This window comes from Amaranthus tricolor, chromosome 8 (assembly GCF_026212465.1).
Source record: "Amaranthus tricolor cultivar Red isolate AtriRed21 chromosome 8, ASM2621246v1, whole genome shotgun sequence".
NCBI classification, from domain to species: Eukaryota; Viridiplantae; Streptophyta; class Magnoliopsida; order Caryophyllales; family Amaranthaceae; genus Amaranthus; species Amaranthus tricolor.
In genome coordinates this window covers 9,026,374-9,039,770 of record NC_080054.1, presented here as the reverse complement: position 1 = coordinate 9,039,770, position 13,397 = coordinate 9,026,374, and the positions used below count along the sequence as shown (strand labels likewise).

At 31.2% G+C, this 13,397-nt stretch overlaps 1 long non-coding RNA gene across 1 annotated transcript; it reads left to right on the top strand.

Annotated features, from left to right (window-relative positions):
* Positions 1-4,297: 4,297 nt before the first annotated feature.
* Positions 4,298-6,570, top strand: LOC130820553 (uncharacterized). The gene is made up of 2 exons (XR_009045230.1): positions 4,298-4,646; positions 6,323-6,570. It is a non-coding gene; the product is annotated as an uncharacterized LOC130820553 (long non-coding RNA).
* The last annotated feature ends 6,827 nt before the right edge of the window (positions 6,571-13,397 follow it).

Below are 13,397 nucleotides of genomic sequence, written 5' to 3'. Positions count from 1 at the left end.
CACTTCTCCTCCTTCCTTTATTGTTGGTAACCACTTTTCCTTCTTTTGTTGTTTTGTTTTCAAATTTAAATGTTAGGATTTTGTAAATTGATTTGGGAATTTTGTGACTCAAATTGAAGTTCATCAAGATTGAATGTTGAAGGGTCCTCCAATGGTGATTGAGGTAATCCACAAACTATTCCTTTTAAGTATTAATTGAATGTTTTAAAGTATTTTGGTATGTGGATTCAATTTGGGTCGTGGATTCAATTTGGGTATCAACATGAATTTAATTAGAGTATATGAGTTTAATTAGTAATTGGGTTCTTGCTAGTGTTGATTAGTATTGGTTATTTGGGTTATTTGGTTTAGTATGAAATTTAATATTTGGATATTGAGATTTCAGCTCAAAAACTGAGCATTCTGTATTGGCCATTTTCGGTCAGTTGTGATTGTTTCTAGGTTCTGGTGTCTTCTTAGAATTTGTAGATCTTTGAGTCGCGGTCGTGCGGGCACTTGAATCGCCTCTATACGAGTTCGTATGAGAGAGTTATGTTCAAAACAGTGGCATGCCCGCAGGCTGTCATGAAAATCAATACTGAACCTTTTGTTTTGGCTATTTTGGGATAGTTTTGATTGTTTTTGGGTTCTGCTGTCTGCATGATATTTGTAGAGCTTTGAGTCGCGATCACGTATACACTTGAATCGCCCCAAGATGAGTTCGTATGAGAGAGTTATGATCAAATTACTAACAAGTGTCCTGTTATGGTACTAAAATGGAATTTATTATGTGGGATTAGGAAGTATAAAATGAATTGGAGGTTTAAGGTTATGTATTGAGTAATTGAGATTAACTTAGGTTTATTGTTTTCCCTTTATGGAGTGGTATTGTTGGGTTATGGATCTTAATTGAATAATATGAGTGTTTGGTTCAAGTAAAATTTGGGAACATATGAGTTGATTGGTATTTTAATTATTGATTGTTATTCATGGTGTAGGAAGGTAATCCACAAGCAAACTACTATCCTATCTTTTAAATTTAATTCAAGTATTTCAAAGTTCAAGTTATGGTTTATAAGGTGTGATATTACTACTATTGATATTTGAGCAAAACCGTATAATTTTTGGTGTTCGAAACTTTGGACTTTATCTTCGTTTTGACCTTACTTCTAGTTCTTAGTCAAGATTATGTTTTGTATGTTCACAACCTTATAAATGTGAGCTTTTAAATATATTGTACTATGAAAATGAGTTATGGTTATTGATTTCAAAAGAAAATCAAGTGATTTATTGATTCGTTTTATATTGAAATGTTCGACATTGAAAAATGTCCGTTTTTGGGAATTGGCAACGGATATTTATATCCGGTTTATTGTGAAATCCTATAGCTTGATAATAGGTAATGGTTATTCGGATCGGTCTCGAGCCCCCGATCCCGTTTCGTTCTTGCAAGAACCGTATTTTCGGTGATGACGATCACCCGTGTTCTCAGGATTTAGATCAAGCCTACTTCCTGACGGTCCATATATTCCCACGTTTTAAAGTGCTGTTAAATTATTGATTTAATATGAGTTTTGAATAAATACGTTTGGTATATAAAGTTTTGTTTGCTTCGCAAATGATATCATATTTTTCATTTGCCGTATTGTTTCGCTATTGACTTATAATGTAATAGCCGCATTTTGATTTTTGCTATTAACTTGTACAGTTATAGCCGTATTTTAATTCGTTATGAACTAAAGGTTCATAACCGTATTTATGTCAATCAGACGGTCTTTTAAAAGAGTTTGGACTTGTTTATAAATGTAATAGTTTGTTGGATTACTCAACAATGCAATTGTTGACCGTTTTTTTTATAGGGTCTATCTCTTACAGGGGGTAGATCCACTTTCAGGTTGCCATCTTTAGTGCAGATGGATGTGCTGCTCATTTATGTGTCATGTGTTGCGATAGCGATGACATCGTTTTCGAAAGGTTGACTTATAATGATATTTTGACAAATCATGTCTTTGTATAAAAAAATAGATATTTTATAATGTATTAATTTAGTTTATAACTGGGTTGTAAGTAATTGTATTACAGTTATATAAAGTTTTTAAATACTCTGATATTGGTTGCTGTGGTAATCGAACCACAGGTCGGATTCAGCCCAGACTTCTATAAGTCTTCCGCTGTGCTTTGTAGACAATAATAATTTATTGTTTACGCTAGTTTGGGCTGTTTCAATTGGTATCAGAGCCTAGTTGTTTCTGGAGTACTCGAATACTCATATTCGAGTACAAAACATTGGAAAAAAAATGAATTTCGAAAATTCGAGAGAGCTCGGTAGTCGTGTCTTAGGATGTATCCTCTGAGAATCGGATAGTATTAATGTGACTATGTGTTATATGTGTGATATGTAACGTGCTTACGTGCTAAGGAAATCTTGAAGTTTCCTTACGTGTTGTGAATCCTCTTTTAGTACGAGTCATGCGAAGGTCAAGAGTTAAGTCCAAATTACGAATTTGGAACTTTGAAGTTTGGTAAAAGAACTTTTAAAGGATATTAAAGTTAAGTTGGGAATTTTTTTCGTTTCAATCTTGTTTGGTGGATTAACTTGATTTTATGAGAAATATTATGTGATTGTTTACAGGTCATGTATAAAAAAAAGAAGTTGTTTTTAAAAGATCTCAAAATTTCTACTTGAAATATATATATACTCGAGTCAAGTATTTTTGAAATTGTTTTACAAAAGATATTATATATACTCGGATAACTGGCAAAAAGGAGTTGAGGACCAAACTTATCGAGAATTGCGATGATGTTGTGCAAGAATGATTCGATGCAAAGAGTTTAAAAGAAATATTTTGGGAATATTGAAAGTTATGCGTTAATTGTGTGTTAAGATTGAAAATCTATAAAGGAATAAAGAATGTAGAAAAAGTATTGGTGACATGTTCAATTTAATGATACATGGATGGGAAATTTTAATTAAAGGAAGTTTCGAATGGAAATAAAGGTTAATACAATTAATAATAACTTAAAGTTATCTTGTAGTAAGTTTGATTGAATGGCCTATACGTGTTGAGGATAATGTAAAATTATGATTGAGAAAGCTTTTAACGGTTTTTAATGAATGAATAATAACTTTGGGACTCTATAAAGGTTTTATTGATGGAAAAATGTGAATTAAAAAAAAAAGTTTTGGGATTGTATGAAACTATTAATGGTAAAACGTGAGTATAATAGAATAATGGTTTAGAAAAGAAAAACGAATTTGAATGTCTAAAGGTTATTGAAGTTATTTCGGATGAATTTGTTATGGAATTTGAAGGTTTAAGCGTTAAATGAAGAGTATGGTTATAAATGTTATAATTCGAATTAAGTTCACAATGATCGAGTTTTGAGTTATTAAAAGTTAATAGAGAAATGATTGTGGATATCTTTAATGAATATGAGATTCAATAAATGACTTAAAGTATTCATCTCAAAGTATCTCGGGAGTTATAAGAGTTTTAATAAGAAATTTAATTGTAATTGGGAAACAACAAGTAAGTTGATGATTCAATATCTCAAAGGTTGAAATGACAAAATATATAATTAAAGGTATAAAAGATTTTGAAGTAACGTGGTTGATTTAAAGTACATGTGAACGATTACGTAAAGTAAATCGAGGTTGAAGTTTCAAATTTAAAGGGTCGGAGTAATTCAATTGAGGTTAGTTGTGTTACCAATATGTAATTCATCTCATATGATCGAAAATGTATAGGTATAGTATGTCTTGAATCAAAGCTGGGGAGTAACTAAAGTTTATTTGGTTCTCATTTCACGAAATTTGAGTTATACGTTATGACTAAGGGTGATCAGAAGAGTATGTATAATTTCGGGACGAAATTATTTTAAGTTGGGGAGAATGAAATACATTACATTTAATAAAGCTTAATTATAAGTGCTTAAGCTGATTGGGGTTATCACGTATGTTAATTCGAGTAATAATATTATTATTTTGATAATCTTGACTCAAGTATTTCATTTGTTAATATTTTCAAGAAAAAGGTATATTTTATTTAATGTATAAAATTCGTATAAAGAGTACTTCGATAAAAGTGTATTTTAATTATATTTTATTAATTGATTACTATCTTATCTTTATAAAAATAAATTTAAATAAAGTATTGAAAAATAAATTCGTAAATGCAATTCTTATTCATACTACCAATTACTTATTTTATAAATCGTCTATTGTACCCTTACAACACGTCTTATATAAGACTGTCTTACGATGAGACGGCTTTAATAGAATTTTATGGGTCAAAGCTAAAAATAAAAACCCATTTTACCACAAATAAACCGACACACCCCTTCTCCATATCTTTCTTTATCCTCATCCATTACCCTTACTCCTTCATTTTCAAACACAAAAACAAAATCAGCTACCTTACTCCTTTCTCCCTCACTCACGGCTGACCCACGAACACCACCATCAACCGGCAGCCCAGCCACGAGCTCCACCACCAACAGCAACCACTTCTCCTCCTTCCTTTATTGTTGGTAACCACTTTTCCTTCTTTTGTTGTTTTGTTTTCAAATTTAAATGTTAGGATTTTGTAAATTGATTTGGGAATTTTGTGACTCAAATTGAAGTTCATCAAGATTGAATGTTGAAGGGTCCTCCAATGGTGATTGAGGTAATCCACAAACTATTCCTTTTAAGTATTAATTGAATGTTTTAAACTATTTTGGTATGTGGATTCAATTTGGGTCGTGGATTCAATTTGGGTATGAACTTGACTTTAATTAGAGTATATGAGTTTAATTAGTAATTGGGTTCTTGCTAGTGTTGATTAGTATTGGTTATTTGAGTTATTTTGTTTAGTATGAAATTTAATATTTGGATATTGAGTTTTCAGCTCAAAAACTGAGCATTCTGTTTTGGCCATTTTCAGTCAGTTGTGATAGTTTCTAGGTTCTGGTGTCTGCTTAGAATTTGTAGAGCTTTGAGTCGCGGTCGTGCGGGCACTTGAATCGCCTCTATACGAGTTCGTATGAGAGAGTTATGTTCAAAACAGTGGCATGCCCGCAGGCTGTCATGAAAATCAATACAGAACCTTTTGTTTTGGCGATTTTGGGATAGTTTTGATTGTTTTTTGGTTCTGGTGTCTGCATCATATTTGTAGAGCTTTGAGTCGCGATCACGTAGGCACTTGAATCGCCCCAAGATGAGTTCGTATGAGAGAGTTATGATCAAATTACTAACAAGTGTCCTGTTATGGTACTAAAATGGAATTTATTATGTGGGATTAGGAAGTATAAAATGAATTGGAGGTTTAAGGTTATGTATTGAGTAATTGAGATTAACTTAGGTTTATTGTTTTCTCTTTATGGATTGGTATTGTTGGGTTATGGATCTTAATTGAATAATATGAGTGTTTGGTTCAAGTATAAATTTGGGAACATATGAGTTGATTGGTATTTTAATTGTTGATTGTTATTCATGGTGTAGGAAGGTAATCCACAAGCAAACTACTATCCTATCTTTTAAATTTAATTCAAGTATTTCAAAGTTCAAGTTATGGTTTATAAGGTGTGATATTACTACTATTTATATTTGAGCAAAACTGTATAATTTTTGGTGTTCAAAACTTTGGACTTTATCTTCGTTTTGACCTTACTTCTAGTTCTTAGTCAAGATTATGTTTTGTATGTTCACAACCTTATAAATGAGAGCTTTTTAATATATTGTACTATGAAAATGAGTTATGGTTATTGATTTCAAAAGAAAATCAAGTGATTTATTGATTCGTTTTATATTGAAATGTTCGACATTGAAAAATGTCCGTTTTTGGGAATTGGCAACGGATATTTATATCCGGTTTATTGTGAAATCCTATAGCTTGATAATAGGTAATGGTTATTCGGATCGGTCTCGAGCCCCCGATCCCGTTTCGTTCTTGCAAGAACCGTATTTTCGGTGATGACGATCACCCGTGTTCTCAGGATTTAAATCAAGCCTACTTCCTGACGGTCCATATATTCCCACGTTTTAAAGTGCTGTTAAATTATTGATTTAATATGAGTTTTGAATAAATACGTTTGGTATATAAAGTTTTGTTTGCTTCGCAAATGATATCATATTTTTCATTTGCCGTATTGTTTCGCTATTGTCTTATAAAGTAATAGCCGCATTTTGATTTTTGCTATTAACTTGTACAGTTATAGCCGTATTTTAATTCGTTATGAACTAAAGGTTCATAACCGTATTTATGTCAATCAGACGGTCTTTTAAAAGAGTTTGGACTTGTTTATAAATGTAATAGTTTGTTGGATTACTCAACAATGCAATTGTTGACCGTTTTTTTTATAGGGTCTATCTCTTACAGGGGGTAGATCCACTTTCAGGTTGCCATCTTTAGTGCAGATGGATGTGCTGCTCATTTATGTGTCATGTGTTGCGATAGCGATGACATCGTTTTCGAAAGGTTGACTTATAATGATATTTTGACAAATCATGTCTTTGTATAAAAAAAAATAGATATTTTATAATGTATTAATTTAGTTTATAACTGGGTTGTAAGTAATTGTATTACAGTTATATAAAGTTTTTAAATACTCTGATATTGGTTGCTGTGGTAATCGAACCACAGGTCGGATTCAGCCCAGACTTCTATAAGTCTTCCGCTGTGCTTTGTAGACAATAATAATTTATTGTTTACGCTGGTTTGGGCTGTTTCAATTGGTATCAGAGCCTAGTTGTTTCTGGAGTACTCGAATCCTCATATTCGAGTACAAAACATTGGAAAAAAAATGAATTTCGAAAATTCGAGAGAGCTCGGTAGTCGTGTCTTAGGATATATCCTCTGAGAATCAGATAGTATTAATGTGACTATGTGTTATATGTGTGATATGTAACGTGCTTACGTGCTAAGGAAATCTTGAAGTTTCCTTACGTGTTGTGAATCCTCTTTTAGTACGAGTCATGCGAAGGTCAAGAGTTAAGTCCAAATTACGAATTTGGAACTTTGAAGTTTGGTAAAAGAACTTTTAAAGGATATTAAAGTTAAGTTGGGAATTTTTTTCGTTTGAATCTTGTTTGGTGGATTAACTTGATTTTATGAGAAATATTATGTGATTGTTTACATGTCATGTATAAAAAAAACGAAGTTGTTTTTAAAAGATCTCAAAATTTCTACTTGAAATATATATATACTCGAGTCAAGTATTTTTGAAATTGTTTTACAAAAGATATTATATATACTCGAATAACTGGCAAAAAGGAGTTGAGGACCAAACTTATCGAGAATTGCGATGATGTTGTGCAAGAATGATTCGATGCAAAGAGTTTAAAAGAAATATTTTGGGAATATTGAAAGTTATGCGTTAATTGTGTGTTAAGATTGAAAATCTATAAAGGAATAAAGAATGTAGAAAAAGTATTGGTGACATGTTCAATTTAATGATACTTGGATGGGAAATTTTAATTAAGGGAAGTTTCGAATGGAAATAAAGGTTAATACAATTAATAGTAACTTAAAGTTATGTTGTAGTAAGTTTGATTGAATGGCCTATACGTGTTGAGGATAATGTAAAATTATGATTGAGAAAGCTTTTAACGGTTTTTAATGAATGAATGATAACTTTGGGACTCTATAAAGGTTTTATTGATAAAAAAATGTGAATTAAAAAAAAAAGTTTTGGGATTGTATGAAACTATTAATGGTAAAACGTGAGTATAATAGAATAATGGTTTAGAAAAGAAAAACGAATTTGAATGTCTAAAGGTTATTGAAGTTATTTCGGATGAATTTGTTATGGAATTTGAAGGTTTAAGCGTTAAATGAAGAGTATGGTTATAAATGTTATAATTCGAATTAAGTTCACAATGATCGAGTTTTGAGTTATTAAAAGTTAATAGAGAAATGATTGTGGATATCTTTAATGAATATGAGATTCAATAAATGACTTAAAGTATTCATCTCAAAGTATCTCGGGAGTTATAAGAGTTTTAATAAGAAATTTAATTGTAATTGGGAAACAACAAGTAAGTTGATGATTCAATATCTCAAAGGTTGAAATGACAAAATATGTAATCAAAGGTATAAAAGATTTTGAAGTAACGTGGTTGATTTAAAGTACATGTGAACGATTACATAAAGTAAATCGAGGTTGAAGTTTCAAATTTAAAGGGTCGGAGTAATTCAATTGAGGTTAGTTGTGTTACCAATATGTAATTCATCTCATATGATCGAAAATGTATAGGTATAGTATGTCTTGAATCAAAGCTGGGGAGTAACTAAAGTTTATTTGGTTCTCATTTCACGAAATTTGAGTTATACGTTATGACTAAGGGTGATCAGAAGAGTATGTATAATTTCGGGACGAAATTATTTTAAGTTGGGGAGAATGAAATACATTAAATTTAATAAAGCTTAATTATAAGTGCTTGAGCTGATTGGGGTTATCACGTATGTTAATTCGAGTAATAATATTATTATTTTGATAATCTTGACTCAAGTATTTCATTTGTTAATATTTTCAAGAAAAAGGTATATTTTATTTAATGTATAAAATTCGTATAAAGAGTACTTCGATAAAAGTGTATTTTAATTATATTTTATTAATTGATTACTATCTTATCTTTATAAAAATAAATTTAAATAAAGTATTGAAAAATAAATTCATAAATGCAATTCTTATTCATACTACCAATTACTTATTTTATAAATCGTCTATTGTACCCTTACAACACGTCTTATATAAGACTGTCTTATGATGAGACGGCTTTAATAGAATTTTATGGGTCAAAGCTAAAAATAAAAACCCATTTTACCACAAATAAACCGACACACCCCTTCTCCATATCTTTCTTTATCCTCATCCATTACCCTTACTCCTTCATTTTCAAACACAAAAACAAAATCAGCTACCTTACTCCTTTCTCCCTCACTCACGGCTGACCCACGAACACCACCATCAACCGGCAGCCCAACCACGAGCTCCACCACCAACAGCAACCACTTCTCCTCCTTCCTTTATTGTTGGTAACCACTTTTCCTTCTTTTGTTGTTTGGTTTTCAAATTTAAATGTTAGGATTTTGTAAATTGATTTGGGAATTTTGTGACTCAAATTGAAGTTCATCAAGATTGAATGTTGAAGGGTCCTCCAATGGTGATTGAGGTAATCCACAAACTATTCCTTTTAAGTATTAATTGAATGTTTTAAAGTATTTTGGTATGTGGATTCAATTTGGGTCGTGGATTCAATTTGGGTATCAACTTGAATTTAATTAGAGTATATGAGTTTAATTAGTAATTGGGTTCTTGCTAGTGTTGATTAGTATTGGTTATTTGGGTTATTTGGTTTAGTATGAAATTTAATATTTGGATATTGAGATTTCAGCTCAAAAAGTGAGCATTCTGTTTTGGCCATTTTCTGTCAGTTGTGATTGTTTCTAGGTTCTGGTGTCTGCTTAGAATTTGTAGAGCTTTGAGTCGCGGTCGTGCGGGCACTTGAATCGCCTCTATACGAGTTCGTATGAGAGAGTTATGTTCAAAACAGTGGCATGCCCGCAGGCTGTCATGAAAATCAATACTGAACCTTTTGTTTTGGCTATTTTGGGATAGTTTTGATTGTTTTTGGGTTCTGGTGTCTACATCATATTTGTAGAGCTTTGAGTCGCGATCACGTAGGCACTTGAATCGCCCCAAGATGAGTTCGTATGAGAGAGTTATGATCAAATTACTAACAAGTGTCCTGTTATGGTACTAAAATGGAATTTATTATGTGGGATTAGGAAGTATAAAATGAATTGCAGGTTTAAGGTTATGTATTGAGTAATTGAGATTAACTTAGGTTTATTGTTTTCTCTTTATGGATTGGTATTGTTGGGTTATGGATCTTAATTGAATAATATGAATGTTTGGTTCAAGTATAAATTTGGGAACATATGAGTTGATTGGTATTTTAATTATTGATTGTTATTCATGGTGTAGGAAGATAATCCACAAGCAAACTACTATCCTATCTTTTAAATTTAATTCAAGTATTTCAAAGTTCAAGCTTTGGTTTATGAGGTGTGATATTACTACTATTGATATTTGAGCAAAACCGTATAATTTTTGGTGTTCGAAACTTTGGACTTTATCTTCGTTTTGACCTTACTTCTAGTTCTTAGTCAAGATTATGTTTTGTATGTTCACAACCTTATAAATGTGAGCTTTTAAATATATTGTACTATGAAAATGAGTTATGGTTATTGATTTCAAAAGAAAATCAAGTGATTTATTGATTCGTTTTATATTGAAATGTTCGACATTGAAAAATATCCGTTTTTGGGAATTGGCAACGGATATTTATATCCGGTTTATTGTGAAATCCTATAGCTTGATAATAGGTAATGGTTATTCGGATCGGTCTCGAGCCCCCGATCCCGTTTCGTTCTTGCAAGAACCGTATTTTCGGTGATGACGATCACCCGTGTTCTCAGGATTTAGATCAAGCCTACTTCCTGACGGTCCATATATTCCCACGTTTTAAAGTGCTGTTAAATTATTGATTTAATATGAGTTTTGAATAAATACGTTTGGTATATAAAGTTTTGTTTGCTTCGCAAATGATATCATATTTTTCATTTGCCGTATTGTTTCGCTATTGACTTATAAAGTAAGAGCCACATTTTGATTTTTGCTATTAACTTGTACAGTTATAGCCGTATTTTAATTCGTTATGAACTAAAGGTTCATAACCGTATTTATGTCAATCAGACGGTCTTTTAAAAGAGTTTGGACTTGTTTATAAATGTAATAGTTTGTTGGATTACTCAACAATGCAATTGTTGACCGTTTTTTTTATAGGGTCTATCTCTTACAGGGGGTAGATCCACTTTCGGGTTGTCATCTTTAGTGCAGATGGATGTGCTGCTCATTTATGTGTCATGTGTTGCGATAGCGAGGACATCGTTTTCGAAAGGTTGACTTATAATGATATTTTGACAAATCATGTCTTTGTATAAAAAAAATAGATATTTTATAATGTATTAATTTAGTTTATAACTGGGTTGTAAGTAATTGTATTACAGTTATATAAAGTTTTTAAATTCTCTGATATTGGTTGCTGTGGTAATAGAACCACAGGTCGGATTCAGCCCAGACTTCTATAAGTCTTCCGCTGTGCTTTGTAGACAATAATAATTTATTGTTTACGCTGGTTTGGGCTGTTTCAATTGATATCAGAGCCTAGTTGTTTCTGGAGTACTCGAATCCTCATCTTCGAGTACAAAACATTGGAAAAAAAATGAATTTCGAAAATTCGAGAGAGCTCGGTAGTCGTGTCTTAGGATATATCCTCTGAGAATCAGATAGTATTAATGTGACTATGTGTTATATGTGTGATATGTAACGTGCTTACGTGCTAAGGAAATCTTGAAGTTTCCTTACGTGTTGTGAATCCTCTTTTAGTACGAGTCATGCGAAGGTCAAGAGTTAAGTCCAAATTACGAATTTGGAACTTTGAAGTTTGGTAAAAGAACTTTTAAAGGATATTAAAGTTAAGTTGGGAATTTTTTTCGTTTGAATCTTGTTTGGTGGATTAACTTGATTTTATGAGAAATATTGTGTGATTGTTTACATGTCATGTATAAAAAAAAAGAAGTTGTTTTTAAAAGATCTCAAAATTTCTACTTGAAATATATATATACTCGAGTCAAGTATTTTTGAAATTGTTTTACAAAAGATATTATATATACTCGGATAACTGGCAAAAAGGAGTTGAGGACCAAACTTATCGAGAATTGCGATGATGTTGTGCAAGAATGATTCGATGCAAAGAGTTTAAAAGAAACATTTTGGGAATATTGAAAGTTATGCGTTAATTGTGTGTTAAGATTGAAAATCTATAAAGGAATAAAGAATGTAGAAAAAGTATTGGTGACATGTTCAATTTAATGATACTTGGATGGGAAATTTTAATTAAGGGAAGTTTCGAATGGAAATAAAGGTTAATACAATTAATAGTAACTTAAAGTTATGTTGTAGTAAGTTTGATTGAATGGCCTATACGTGTTGAGGATAATGTAAAATTATGATGGAGAAAGCTTTTAACGGTTTTTAATGAATGAATGATAACTTTGGGACTCTATAAAGGTTTTATTGATGGAAAAATGTGAATTCAAAAAAAAAAGTTTTGGGATTGTATGAAACTATTAATGGTAAAACGTGAGTATAATAGAATAATGGTTTAGAAAAGAAAAACGAATGATCGAGTTTTGAGTTATTAAAAGTTAATAGAGAAATGATTGTGGATATCTTTAATGAATATGAGATTCAATAAATGACTTAAAGTATTCATCTCAAAGTATCTCGAGAGTTATTAGAGTTTTAATAAGAAATTTAATTGTAATTGGGAAACAACAAGTAAGTTGATGATTCAATATCTCAAAGGTTGAAATGACAAAATATGTAATTAAAGGTATAAAAGATTTTGAAGTAACGTGGTTGATTTAAAGTACATGTGAACGATTACGTAAAGTAAATCGAGGTTGAAGTTTCAAATTTAAAGGGTCGGAGTAATTCAATTGAGGTTAGTTGTGTTACCAATATGTAATTCATCTCATATGATCGAAAATGTATAGGTATAGTATGTCTTGAATCAAAGCTGGGGAGTAACTAAAGTTTATTTGGTTCTCATTTCACGAAATTTGAGTTATACGTTATGACTAAGGGTGATCAGAAGAGTATGTATAATTTCAGGACGAAATTATTTTAAGTTGGGGAGAATGAAATACATTACATTTAATAAAGCTTAATTATAAGTGCTTAAGCTGATTGGGGTTATCACGTATGTTAATTCGAGTAATAATATTATTATTTTGATAATCTTGACTCAAGTATTTCATTTGTTAATATTTTCAAGAAAAAGGTATATTTTATTTAATGTATAAAATTCGTATAAAGAGTACTTCGAGAAAAGTGTATTTTAATTATATTTTATTAATTGATTACTATCTTATCTTTATAAAAATAAATTTAAATAAAGTATTGAAAAATAAATTCGTAAATGCAATTCTTATTCATACTACCAATTACTTATTTTATAAATCGTCTATTGTACCCTTACAACACGTCTTATATAAGACTGTCTTACAATGAGACGGCTTTAATAGAATTTTATGGGTCAAAGCAAAAATAAAAACCCATTTTACCACAAATAAACCGACACACCCTTCTCCATATCTTTCTTTATCCTCATCCATTACCCTTACTCCTTCATTTTCAAACACAAAAACAAAATCAGCTACCTTACTCCTTTCTCCCTCACTCACGGCTAACCCACGAACACCACCATCAACCGGCAGCCCAGCCACGAGCTCCACCACCAACAGCAACCACTTCTCCTCCTTCCTTTATTGTTGGTAACCACTTTTCCTTCTTTTGTTGTTTTGTTT